The 12299-nt window shown below is 63.4% G+C and overlaps 3 non-coding genes across 3 annotated transcripts; all 3 read left to right on the forward strand.

Annotated features, from left to right (window-relative positions):
• Positions 1-1920: 1920 nt before the first annotated feature.
• LOC142875353 (5S ribosomal RNA) lies at positions 1921-2039 on the forward strand. Its single transcript, XR_012922735.1, has one exon. It is a non-coding gene; the product is annotated as a 5S ribosomal RNA (ribosomal RNA).
• A 3534-nt stretch (positions 2040-5573) lies between these two features.
• Positions 5574-5692, forward strand: LOC142874997 (5S ribosomal RNA). Its single transcript, XR_012922577.1, has one exon. It is a non-coding gene; the product is annotated as a 5S ribosomal RNA (ribosomal RNA).
• A 3506-nt stretch (positions 5693-9198) lies between these two features.
• On the forward strand, positions 9199-9317 carry LOC142875009 (5S ribosomal RNA). Its single transcript, XR_012922588.1, has one exon. It is a non-coding gene; the product is annotated as a 5S ribosomal RNA (ribosomal RNA).
• Positions 9318-12299: the final 2982 nt, after the last annotated feature.

The raw sequence follows: 12299 nt of genomic DNA on the forward strand, positions 1-12299 counted from the left end.
GTTGTCTGCACTTTTGTGCTGGGCACCCCAGGGAGGCCCGGGGGCTGGCTGGACAACGCGGTCTGCTGGGCAGGGGGGGGGGTGTGGAGGAGCAACTGATGCCCTTTGCACTTTGGGTAGCAAGTGTCTGAGGTGTCTCTGAGCCCTGCGCCATGTCGGGGGGGTGGGGGTGGGAGGTCGGGGGGGTGGAGGAGCAGGAGGAGGAGGAGGAGGAGGTGGGAAGGGCCGTGGCCTGCAGTCGTGTTCCCGGGGTGGCTTCTTCCACAGGCTGCTTGGCCTGGGCTCCCTGCACCTGGGCCTTTGGAGGACTGGCCCTGTGCTTGCCAACGCTTCCCCTGCAGGGACCCAGAGCTGGGAGGTTGCACCTCTCAGCCCTGGGTCGGGCAGAGCCCCAGCGGGCCATGCCCACAACCTCTCTCAGCACGGGTCCCCCAGAAGGCTCCTTTGGGACCAGGATTCTCTTGCGGGTGACTCTTTAAGGTCTGGCCCCTGGATGGAGGGGCACCAGGAGTAGAGGAGCAGGAAGGGGAAGCGGGTGGCCATGCGAGGGGACACTTTCAGGCCAAGTCCCAGCTTCAGCCTGATCCTCCTGGGAACCCCGGGGTGCACGTCACACCTCCTGGTTGTCCCGCTCTGAGACAAGGAGCCGGGCTTCGCATTCCCCCAGCAGCCAGTCGTGGGCTGAGGACACCTGGGGCGTTGGGAACTCCCTGGCTTCTCCTTGGCTTAACATCTGGAGCTGCTTGTGAATCGTGCCGCCACACACACCCGAGTGCAGGTGTCTTCTGCACAGACTGCGGGCCTCGCTCTTCTGAATGCCGCTAGCTCGCCACCCACCCACGGGTGAACCTGGTCAGGGTACTTTCTCTCGGGGGCAGACTCTGATCCTGGCGGGCTACCGGTGTTTCTGTTTGCTCGTTTCTTTCTTCCATTTCGGGAAAGGCTTCCTTACTGGGTGTGGAAATCTCCTATGCCTTTCCTCGCCTATTCTGTCAGCTTTAAAATTCTCTTTCAGTTGCCACCCTCACAGATGGATTAGGAAACTCTTTCCGGTGCACTCATTAGTGAAATGACCTCAATGAAGCTGGAATCCAATATCTAATCGCCGATTTTTAGCGAGTCCACACGCCAGGGTGGTCGGGGTCCAATGCAGCCCCGGCCAGGCCCAGGCCCCTTGGACCGGGCCACAGGAGGACACAGAGGAGGGTCCCGGCCCCCACGGTCGCGTTGCCGGCAGTTCTCCAAGGGCTTGGGCGTTTTCCAGAGGTAGGAGATGGAGGGGACTGATTTCTTCAGCGCCCCACAAACCACGCCACCCCACCCATGGGACACATCCCTAGAGAGAGAGAGAGACGCCCCATACACTCGCTCCCCTCCCCCATGCGCAGTGCCCCAGCCCGGGCCCGGGGTGAATAGGCGGCAGCCCACCCACAGGGTGGGGGGCGCAGCTGAAAGGGGTTGTCGGGGAGGGCGGCCCCTGCCTGGGGTCAAAGGGCGGGCGACCCGCGCGTGCGCAATCGGCGGCGGCGGCGGCGGCGGTGGGGGCGGCCACGAGCTGGGGGTGGGGGGTGGGGGGCGGGTAGGTGAAGGAGGCTGGAAGGTCTCCACCTTGGCGAGTCCAGCAGTGGAGGCGCATCTTGTGTGAGTGTGAGTGAGTGAGTGTGAGTGTGAGTGTGTGTGTGTGTGTGTGTGTGTGTGTGTATAGAGAGACAGCCCCCCACCCCGGCCCGCCGCTCCCTGCCCGCCCCGCCCCGCCCCGCCTGTCACCCCCGTCCCACGGAGCCCGCCGGACCCGGCCGGTGAACTCAACAGGCCCGGCCCGGCGCCGGTCAGCGCCGGCGCGGGGCCTGGGGCGGGAGGAGGCGGCGGGGAAGCGCAGAGAGGCTCGGCTTCTTGAGCGGGGCAGGGGCGCCCTCCGCCGTCTAGGGCCACACCACCCTGAACGCGCCCGATCTCGTCTGGTCTCGGAAGCTAAGCAGGGTCGGGCCTGGTTAGTACTTGGATGGGAGACCGCCTGGGAATACCGGGTGCCGTAGGCTTCTTCTTTTTTTTTTTTTTGTTTTGCCTCTTGTTCTGTCCCCTTTCTGGGAGCGAGGCGGCGGCCCGGGGTGGGGGTCACCCCCACCCTCAGCGCCCGCCGCGGTGCCTGGCGCCCCAGCCCGCACCGTGGGGCCTCCTCTTGTCCCAAGCCGCGACACCGCCGTCACGCGGCAGCATGCGTGGCTTCTGGACTGTCAGGTCTCAGACCAAAGGTCTGCTCTGTGGGAACCGACACGCTGGAGGAAACCTTGAGAGTCTGAGAGGGGAGGGAGTTCCAGAAGAAGGCCAGGATGTCATTTTGAGGGAGTATGTGACCAGAACTCGTCCCGTTGCTTTTGGGGTTCTATGGGCTACACGTAGGAATCTTTGGTGGTGGCACCTGATGTTGGGGGATCCGGAGTCACACCCAGACCTGCTCCACAGGCCTCCTTTTACTTTTCTCTTCGGATTCATTATTTTTAAAAAGTGTCTCTTATCTCTATGATTGCATTTTCTTTTCTCTCTCTTTTCAAGCAGATGATGGGAGTCCAAGTATTAAGGTGACATGTGTTGCCCGTGCCCCCCTCCCCCCTGTGTTCTTATTCATTTACCTCTGATGTTGTTGCAGCGTATTGTGGGGGTACCAATGTTAAGGTCGGGTACGTTGCCCTCTCCCAGCCTCCCCCCTCGGGTCAGAGCCTCAAGTGCGCCCATCCCCCAGTCGGTGCGCACCCACCCCATTCCTAATGGAGGTGTATGCCCATCCCCTCCCCCCACCCGCCCGACACCCACCCGATGAAGGTGATTCCTCTGTGTCCACTTAGGTGTCCATCGGTTCGTACCCATTTGCTGGTGAGCGCGAGCACGTGGTGCTCGTGTGTCCATTCTTGGGCTACCTGGCTTACTGGAACGGGTTCCAGCTCTGGCCAGGAGAACCACGAGAGGTGCCCTCTCACCGCTGCTCCTCCTAGCTGAATAGCACTCCGTGGTGTCCACGCGCCACATTTCATTTACGCACTCGTGGGTCGCTGGGCACTCGGGTCGCTTCCAGGTCTTTGCGATTGTGACTTGTGCCCTGACTCTAACCCTAACCCTTACCCAGCCCGTCTCCTCCTCGGCCCCTGCCTGACTGACTCCTTCCCGCCCGGCCTGTCACCTGTCACCGTCCTCTGCCCCTGCCTGACACGCTCCTCCCCGCCCGGGCCGTCACCGTCCTCGGCCCCTGCCTGACGGGGCTCCTCCGTCGCCTGGGCCTTCCAAGGGCTTGGTGTGGACGCTGGTTCCAGGACGCCCTCCCAGGAACCCGGTAGCAGGGCGGCCGCAGCGTCTCGCGCCACCCAACCGTCCGCCGGCCGGCGGCCGGCGCTAAGTGGCCTGCGGGGGACGTGCCCCCACTGTGGGGCGGGCGCCCAGCCTGGTGTCTTCTCTGAGGCCCCGTGGCTGCTTTTCCCCCCCGCAAGGGGAGAGCCGCGGAGGTGGGGACCGCCTCCTCGTGGGGACGTACACCCGGCTCTCCACGTCGGATTCCGGGGCTCTCTGTCCTGCCAGAAGGCCCAGCTGGCCTGCGGGTCCTTAGAGTGGCAAAAACATCCGAAAACTGAGATTGAGGGTCCGGTGGTTGTCTGCACTTTTGTGCTGGGCACCCCAGGGAGGCCCGGGGGCTGGCTGGACAACGCGGTCTGCTGGGCAGGGGGGGGGGTGTGGAGGAGCAACTGATGCCCTTTGCACTTTGGGTAGCAAGTGTCTGAGGTGTCTCTGAGCCCTGCGCCATGTCGGGGGGGTGGGGGTGGGAGGTCGGGGGGGTGGAGGAGCAGGAGGAGGAGGAGGAGGAGGTGGGAAGGGCCGTGGCCTGCAGTCGTGTTCCCGGGGTGGCTTCTTCCACAGGCTGCTTGGCCTGGGCTCCCTGCACCTGGGCCTTTGGAGGACTGGCCCTGTGCTTGCCAACGCTTCCCCTGCAGGGACCCAGAGCTGGGAGGTTGCACCTCTCAGCCCTGGGTCGGGCAGAGCCCCAGCGGGCCATGCCCACAACCTCTCTCAGCACGGGTCCCCCAGAAGGCTCCTTTGGGACCAGGATTCTCTTGCGGGTGACTCTTTAAGGTCTGGCCCCTGGATGGAGGGGCACCAGGAGTAGAGGAGCAGGAAGGGGAAGCGGGTGGCCATGCGAGGGGACACTTTCAGGCCAAGTCCCAGCTTCAGCCTGATCCTCCTGGGAACCCCGGGGTGCACGTCACACCTCCTGGTTGTCCCGCTCTGAGACAAGGAGCCGGGCTTCGCATTCCCCCAGCAGCCAGTCGTGGGCTGAGGACACCTGGGGCGTTGGGAACTCCCTGGCTTCTCCTTGGCTTAACATCTGGAGCTGCTTGTGAATCGTGCCGCCACACACACCCGAGTGCAGGTGTCTTCTGCACAGACTGCGGGCCTCGCTCTTCTGAATGCCGCTAGCTCGCCACCCACCCACGGGTGAACCTGGTCAGGGTACTTTCTCTCGGGGGCAGACTCTGATCCTGGCGGGCTACCGGTGTTTCTGTTTGCTCGTTTCTTTCTTCCATTTCGGGAAAGGCTTCCTTACTGGGTGTGGAAATCTCCTATGCCTTTCCTCGCCTATTCTGTCAGCTTTAAAATTCTCTTTCAGTTGCCACCCTCACAGATGGATTAGGAAACTCTTTCCGGTGCACTCATTAGTGAAATGACCTCAATGAAGCTGGAATCCAATATCTAATCGCCGATTTTTAGCGAGTCCACACGCCAGGGTGGTCGGGGTCCAATGCAGCCCCGGCCAGGCCCAGGCCCCTTGGACCGGGCCACAGGAGGACACAGAGGAGGGTCCCGGCCCCCACGGTCGCGTTGCCGGCAGTTCTCCAAGGGCTTGGGCGTTTTCCAGAGGTAGGAGATGGAGGGGACTGATTTCTTCAGCGCCCCACAAACCACGCCACCCCACCCATGGGACACATCCCTAGAGAGAGAGAGAGACGCCCCATACACTCGCTCCCCTCCCCCATGCGCAGTGCCCCAGCCCGGGCCCGGGGTGAATAGGCGGCAGCCCACCCACAGGGTGGGGGGCGCAGCTGAAAGGGGTTGTCGGGGAGGGCGGCCCCTGCCTGGGGTCAAAGGGCGGGCGACCCGCGCGTGCGCAATCGGCGGCGGCGGCGGCGGCGGCGGCGGTGGCGGCGGGGGCGGCCACGAGCTGGGGGTGGGGGGCGGGTAGGTGAAGGAGGCTGGAAGGTCTCCACCTTGGCGAGTCCAGCAGTGGAGGCGCATCTTGTGTGAGTGTGAGTGAGTGAGTGTGAGTGTGAGTGTGTGTGTGTGTGTGTGTGTGTGTGTGTGTGTGTGTGTGTATAGAGAGACAGCCCCCCACCCCGGCCCGCCGCTCCCTGCCCGCCCCGCCCCACCCCGCCTGTCACCCCCGTCCCACGGAGCCCGCTGGACCCGGCCGGTGAACTCAACAGGCCCGGCCCGGCGCCGGTCAGCGCCGGCGCGGGGCCTGGGGCGGGAGGAGGCGGCGGGGAAGCGCAGAGAGGCTCGGCTTCTTGAGCGGGGCAGGGGCGCCCTCCGCCGTCTAGGGCCACACCACCCTGAACGCGCCCGATCTCGTCTGGTCTCGGAAGCTAAGCAGGGTCGGGCCTGGTTAGTACTTGGATGGGAGACCGCCTGGGAATACCGGGTGCCGTAGGCTTCTTCTTTTTTTTTTTTTTGTTTTGCCTCTTGTTCTGTCCCCTTTCTGGGAGCGAGGCGGCGGCCCGGGGTGGGGGTCACCCCCACCCTCAGCGCCCGCCGCGGTGCCTGGCGCCCCAGCCCGCACCGTGGGGCCTCCTCTTGTCCCAAGCCGCGACACCGCCGTCACGCGGCAGCATGCGTGGCTTCTGGACTGTCAGGTCTCAGACCAAAGGTCTGCTCTGTGGGAACCGACACGCTGGAGGAAACCTTGAGAGTCTGAGAGGGGAGGGAGTTCCAGAAGAAGGCCAGGATGTCATTTTGAGGGAGTATGTGACCAGAACTCGTCCCGTTGCTTTTGGGGTTCTATGGGCTACACGTAGGAATCTTTGGTGGTGCCACCTGATGTTGGGGGATCCGGAGTCACACCCAGACCTGCTCCACAGGCCTCCTTTTACTTTTCTCTTCGGATTCATTATTTTTAAAAAGTGTCTCTTATCTCTATGATTGCATTTTCTTTTCTCTCTCTTTTCAAGCAGATGATGGGAGTCCAAGTATTAAGGTGACATGTGTTGCCCGTGCCCCCCTCCCCCCTGTGTTGTTATTCATTTACCTCTGATGTTGTTGCAGCGTATTGTGGGGGTACCAATGTTAAGGTCGGGTACGTTGCCCTCTCCCAGCCTCCCCCCTCAGGTCAGAGCCTCAAGTGCGCCCATCCCCCAGTCGGTGCGCACCCACCCCATTCCTAATGGAGGTGTATGCCCATCCCCTCCCCCCACCCGCCCGACACCCACCCGATGAAGGTGATTCCTCTGTGTCCACTTAGGTGTCCATCGGTTCGTACCCATTTGCTGGTGAGCGCGAGCACGTGGTGCTCGTGTGTCCATTCTTGGGCTACCTGGCTTACTGGAACGGGTTCCAGCTCTGGCCAGGAGAACCACGAGAGGTGCCCTCTCACCGCTGCTCCTCCTAGCTGAATAGCACTCCGTGGTGTCCACGCGCCACATTTCATTTACGCACTCGTGGGTCGCTGGGCACTCGGGTCGCTTCCAGGTCTTTGCGATTGTGACTTGTGCCCTGACTCTAACCCTAACCCTTACCCAGCCCGTCTCCTCCTCGGCCCCTGCCTGACTGACTCCTTCCCGCCCGGCCTGTCACCTGTCACCGTCCTCTGCCCCTGCCTGACACGCTCCTCCCCGCCCGGGCCGTCACCGTCCTCGGCCCCTGCCTGACGGGGCTCCTCCGTCGCCTGGGCCTTCCAAGGGCTTGGTGTGGACGCTGGTTCCAGGACGCCCTCCCAGGAACCCGGTAGCAGGGCGGCCGCAGCGTCTCGCGCCACCCAACCGTCCGCCGGCCGGCGGCCGGCGCTAAGTGGCCTGCGGGGGACGTGCCCCCACTGTGGGGCGGGCGCCCAGCCTGGTGTCTTCTCTGAGGCCCCGTGGCTGCTTTTCCCCCCCGCAAGGGGAGAGCCGCGGAGGTGGGGACCGCCTCCTCGTGGGGACGTACACCCGGCTCTCCACGTCGGATTCCGGGGCTCTCTGTCCTGCCAGAAGGCCCAGCTGGCCTGCGGGTCCTTAGAGTGGCAAAAACATCCGAAAACTGAGATTGAGGGTCCGGTGGTTGTCTGCACTTTTGTGCTGGGCACCCCAGGGAGGCCCGGGGGCTGGCTGGACAACGCGGTCTGCTGGGCAGGGGGGGGGGTGTGGAGGAGCAACTGATGCCCTTTGCACTTTGGGTAGCAAGTGTCTGAGGTGTCTCTGAGCCCTGCGCCATGTCGGGGGGGTGGGGGTGGGAGGTCGGGGGGGTGGAGGAGCAGGAGGAGGAGGAGGAGGAGGTGGGAAGGGCCGTGGCCTGCAGTCGTGTTCCCGGGGTGGCTTCTTCCACAGGCTGCTTGGCCTGGGCTCCCTGCACCTGGGCCTTTGGAGGACTGGCCCTGTGCTTGCCAACGCTTCCCCTGCAGGGACCCAGAGCTGGGAGGTTGCACCTCTCAGCCCTGGGTCGGGCAGAGCCCCAGCGGGCCATGCCCACAACCTCTCTCAGCACGGGTCCCCCAGAAGGCTCCTTTGGGACCAGGATTCTCTTGCGGGTGACTCTTTAAGGTCTGGCCCCTGGATGGAGGGGCACCAGGAGTAGAGGAGCAGGAAGGGGAAGCGGGTGGCCATGCGAGGGGACACTTTCAGGCCAAGTCCCAGCTTCAGCCTGATCCTCCTGGGAACCCCGGGGTGTACGTCACACCTCCTGGTTGTCCCGCTCTGAGACAAGGAGCCGGGCTTCGCATTCCCCCAGCAGCCAGTCGTGGGCTGAGGACACCTGGGGCGTTGGGAACTCCCTGGCTTCTCCTTGGCTTAACATCTGGAGCTGCTTGTGAATCGTGCCGCCACACACACCCGAGTGCAGGTGTCTTCTGCACAGACTGCGGGCCTCGCTCTTCTGAATGCCGCTAGCTCGCCACCCACCCACGGGTGAACCTGGTCAGGGTACTTTCTCTCGGGGGCAGACTCTGATCCTGGCGGGCTACCGGTGTTTCTGTTTGCTCGTTTCTTTCTTCCATTTCGGGAAAGGCTTCCTTACTGGGTGTGGAAATCTCCTATGCCTTTCCTCGCCTATTCTGTCAGCTTTAAAATTCTCTTTCAGTTGCCACCCTCACAGATGGATTAGGAAACTCTTTCCGGTGCACTCATTAGTGAAATGACCTCAATGAAGCTGGAATCCAATATCTAATCGCCGATTTTTAGCGAGTCCACACGCCAGGGTGGTCGGGGTCCAATGCAGCCCCGGCCAGGCCCAGGCCCCTTGGACCGGGCCACAGGAGGACACAGAGGAGGGTCCCGGCCCCCACGGTCGCGTTGCCGGCAGTTCTCCAAGGGCTTGGGCGTTTTCCAGAGGTAGGAGATGGAGGGGACTGATTTCTTCAGCGCCCCACAAACCACGCCACCCCACCCATGGGACACATCCCTAGAGAGAGAGAGAGACGCCCCATACACTCGCTCCCCTCCCCCATGCGCAGTGCCCCAGCCCGGGCCCGGGGTGAATAGGCGGCAGCCCACCCACAGGGTGGGGGGCGCAGCTGAAAGGGGTTGTCGGGGAGGGCGGCCCCTGCCTGGGGTCAAAGGGCGGGCGACCCGCGCGTGCGCAATCGGCGGCGGCGGCGGCGGCGGGGGCGGCCACGAGCTGGGGGTGGGGGGCGGGTAGGTGAAGGAGGCTGGAAGGTCTCCACCTTGGCGAGTCCAGCAGTGGAGGCGCATCTTGTGTGAGTGTGAGTGAGTGAGTGTGAGTGTGAGTGTGTGTGTGTGTGTGTGTGTGTGTGTGTGTGTATAGAGAGACAGCCCCCCACCCCGGCCCGCCGCTCCCTGCCCGCCCCGCCCCGCCTGTCACCCCCGTCCCACGGAGCCCGCCGGACCCGGCCGGTGAACTCAACAGGCCCGGCCCGGCGCCGGTCAGCGCCGGCGCGGGGCCTGGGGCGGGAGGAGGCGGCGGGGAAGCGCAGAGAGGCTCGGCTTCTTGAGCGGGGCAGGGGCGCCCTCCGCCGTCTAGGGCCACACCACCCTGAACGCGCCCGATCTCGTCTGGTCTCGGAAGCTAAGCAGGGTCGGGCCTGGTTAGTACTTGGATGGGAGACCGCCTGGGAATACCGGGTGCCGTAGGCTTCTTCTTCTTTTTTTTTTTGTTTTGCCTCTTGTTCTGTCCCCTTTCTGGGAGCGAGGCGGCGGCCCGGGGTGGGGGTCACCCCCACCCTCAGCGCCCGCCGCGGTGCCTGGCGCCCCAGCCCGCACCGTGGGGCCTCCTCTTGTCCCAAGCCGCGACACCGCCGTCACGCGGCAGCATGCGTGGCTTCTGGACTGTCAGGTCTCAGACCAAAGGTCTGCTCTGTGGGAACCGACACGCTGGAGGAAACCTTGAGAGTCTGAGAGGGGAGGGAGTTCCAGAAGAAGGCCAGGATGTCATTTTGAGGGAGTATGTGACCAGAACTCGTCCCGTTGCTTTTGGGGTTCTATGGGCTACACGTAGGAATCTTTGGTGGTGGCACCTGATGTTGGGGGATCCGGAGTCACACCCAGACCTGCTCCACAGGCCTCCTTTTACTTTTCTCTTCGGATTCATTATTTTTAAAAAGTGTCTCTTATCTCTATGATTGCATTTTCTTTTCTCTCTCTTTTCAAGCAGATGATGGGAGTCCAAGTATTAAGGTGACATGTGTTGCCCGTGCCCCCCTCCCCCCTGTGTTCTTATTCATTTACCTCTGATGTTGTTGCAGCGTATTGTGGGGGTACCAATGTTAAGGTCGGGTACGTTGCCCTCTCCCAGCCTCCCCCCTCGGGTCAGAGCCTCAAGTGCGCCCATCCCCCAGTCGGTGCGCACCCACCCCATTCCTAATGGAGGTGTATGCCCATCCCCTCCCCCCACCCGCCCGACACCCACCCGATGAAGGTGATTCCTCTGTGTCCACTTAGGTGTCCATCGGTTCGTACCCATTTGCTGGTGAGCGCGAGCACGTGGTGCTCGTGTGTCCATTCTTGGGCTACCTGGCTTACTGGAACGGGTTCCAGCTCTGGCCAGGAGAACCACGAGTGGTGCCCTCTCACCGCTGCTCCTCCTAGCTGAATAGCACTCCGTGGTGTCCACGCGCCACATTTCATTTACGCACTCGTGGGTCGCTGGGCACTCGGGTCGCTTCCAGGTCTTTGCGATTGTGACTTGTGCCCTGACTCTAACCCTAACCCTTACCCAGCCCGTCTCCTCCTCGGCCCCTGCCTGACTGACTCCTTCCCGCCCGGCCTGTCACCTGTCACCGTCCTCTGCCCCTGCCTGACACGCTCCTCCCCGCCCGGGCCGTCACCGTCCTCGGCCCCTGCCTGACGGGGCTCCTCCGTCGCCTGGGCCTTCCAAGGGCTTGGTGTGGACGCTGGTTCCAGGACGCCCTCCCAGGAACCCGGTAGCAGGGCGGCCGCAGCGTCTCGCGCCACCCAACCGTCCGCCGGCCGGCGGCCGGCGCTAAGTGGCCTGCGGGGGACGTGCCCCCACTGTGGGGCGGGCGCCCAGCCTGGTGTCTTCTCTGAGGCCCCGTGGCTGCTTTTCCCCCCCGCAAGGGGAGAGCCGCGGAGGTGGGGACCGCCTCCTCGTGGGGACGTACACCCGGCTCTCCACGTCGGATTCCGGGGCTCTCTGTCCTGCCAGAAGGCCCAGCTGGCCTGCGGGTCCTTAGAGTGGCAAAAACATCCGAAAACTGAGATTGAGGGTCCGGTGGTTGTCTGCACTTTTGTGCTGGGCACCCCAGGGAGGCCCGGGGGCTGGCTGGACAACGCGGTCTGCTGGGCAGGGGGGGGGGTGTGGAGGAGCAACTGATGCCCTTTGCACTTTGGGTAGCAAGTGTCTGAGGTGTCTCTGAGCCCTGCGCCATGTCGGGGGGGTGGGGGTGGGAGGTCGGGGGGGTGGAGGAGCAGGAGGAGGAGGAGGAGGAGGTGGGAAGGGCCGTGGCCTGCAGTCGTGTTCCCGGGGTGGCTTCTTCCACAGGCTGCTTGGCCTGGGCTCCCTGCACCTGGGCCTTTGGAGGACTGGCCCTGTGCTTGCCAACGCTTCCCCTGCAGGGACCCAGAGCTGGGAGGTTGCACCTCTCAGCCCTGGGTCGGGCAGAGCCCCAGCGGGCCATGCCCACAACCTCTCTCAGCACGGGTCCCCCAGAAGGCTCCTTTGGGACCAGGATTCTCTTGCGGGTGACTCTTTAAGGTCTGGCCCCTGGATGGAGGGGCACCAGGAGTAGAGGAGCAGGAAGGGGAAGCGGGTGGCCATGCGAGGGGACACTTTCAGGCCAAGTCCCAGCTTCAGCCTGATCCTCCTGGGAACCCCGGGGTGTACGTCACACCTCCTGGTTGTCCCGCTCTGAGACAAGGAGCCGGGCTTCGCATTCCCCCAGCAGCCAGTCGTGGGCTGAGGACACCTGGGGCGTTGGGAACTCCCTGGCTTCTCCTTGGCTTAACATCTGGAGCTGCTTGTGAATCGTGCCGCCACACACACCCGAGTGCAGGTGTCTTCTGCACAGACTGCGGGCCTCGCTCTTCTGAATGCCGCTAGCTCGCCACCCACCCACGGGTGAACCTGGTCAGGGTACTTTCTCTCGGGGGCAGACTCTGATCCTGGCGGGCTACCGGTGTTTCTGTTTGCTCGTTTCTTTCTTCCATTTCGGGAAAGGCTTCCTTACTGGGTGTGGAAATCTCCTATGCCTTTCCTCGCCTATTCTGTCAGCTTTAAAATTCTCTTTCAGTTGCCACCCTCACAGATGGATTAGGAAACTCTTTCCGGTGCACTCATTAGTGAAATGACCTCAATGAAGCTGGAATCCAATATCTAATCGCCGATTTTTAGCGAGTCCACACGCCAGGGTGGTCGGGGTCCAATGCAGCCCCGGCCAGGCCCAGGCCCCTTGGACCGGGCCACAGGAGGACACAGAGGAGGGTCCCGGCCCCCACGGTCGCGTTGCCGGCAGTTCTCCAAGGGCTTGGGCGTTTTCCAGAGGTAGGAGATGGAGGGGACTGATTTCTTCAGCGCCCCACAAACCACGCCACCCCACCCATGGGACACATCCCTAGAGAGAGAGAGAGACGCCCCATACACTCGCTCCCCTCCCCCATGCG

The sequence above is a fragment of the Microcebus murinus genome, chromosome 13, assembly GCF_040939455.1.
Source record: "Microcebus murinus isolate Inina chromosome 13, M.murinus_Inina_mat1.0, whole genome shotgun sequence".
Taxonomy (NCBI): domain Eukaryota; kingdom Metazoa; phylum Chordata; class Mammalia; order Primates; family Cheirogaleidae; genus Microcebus; species Microcebus murinus.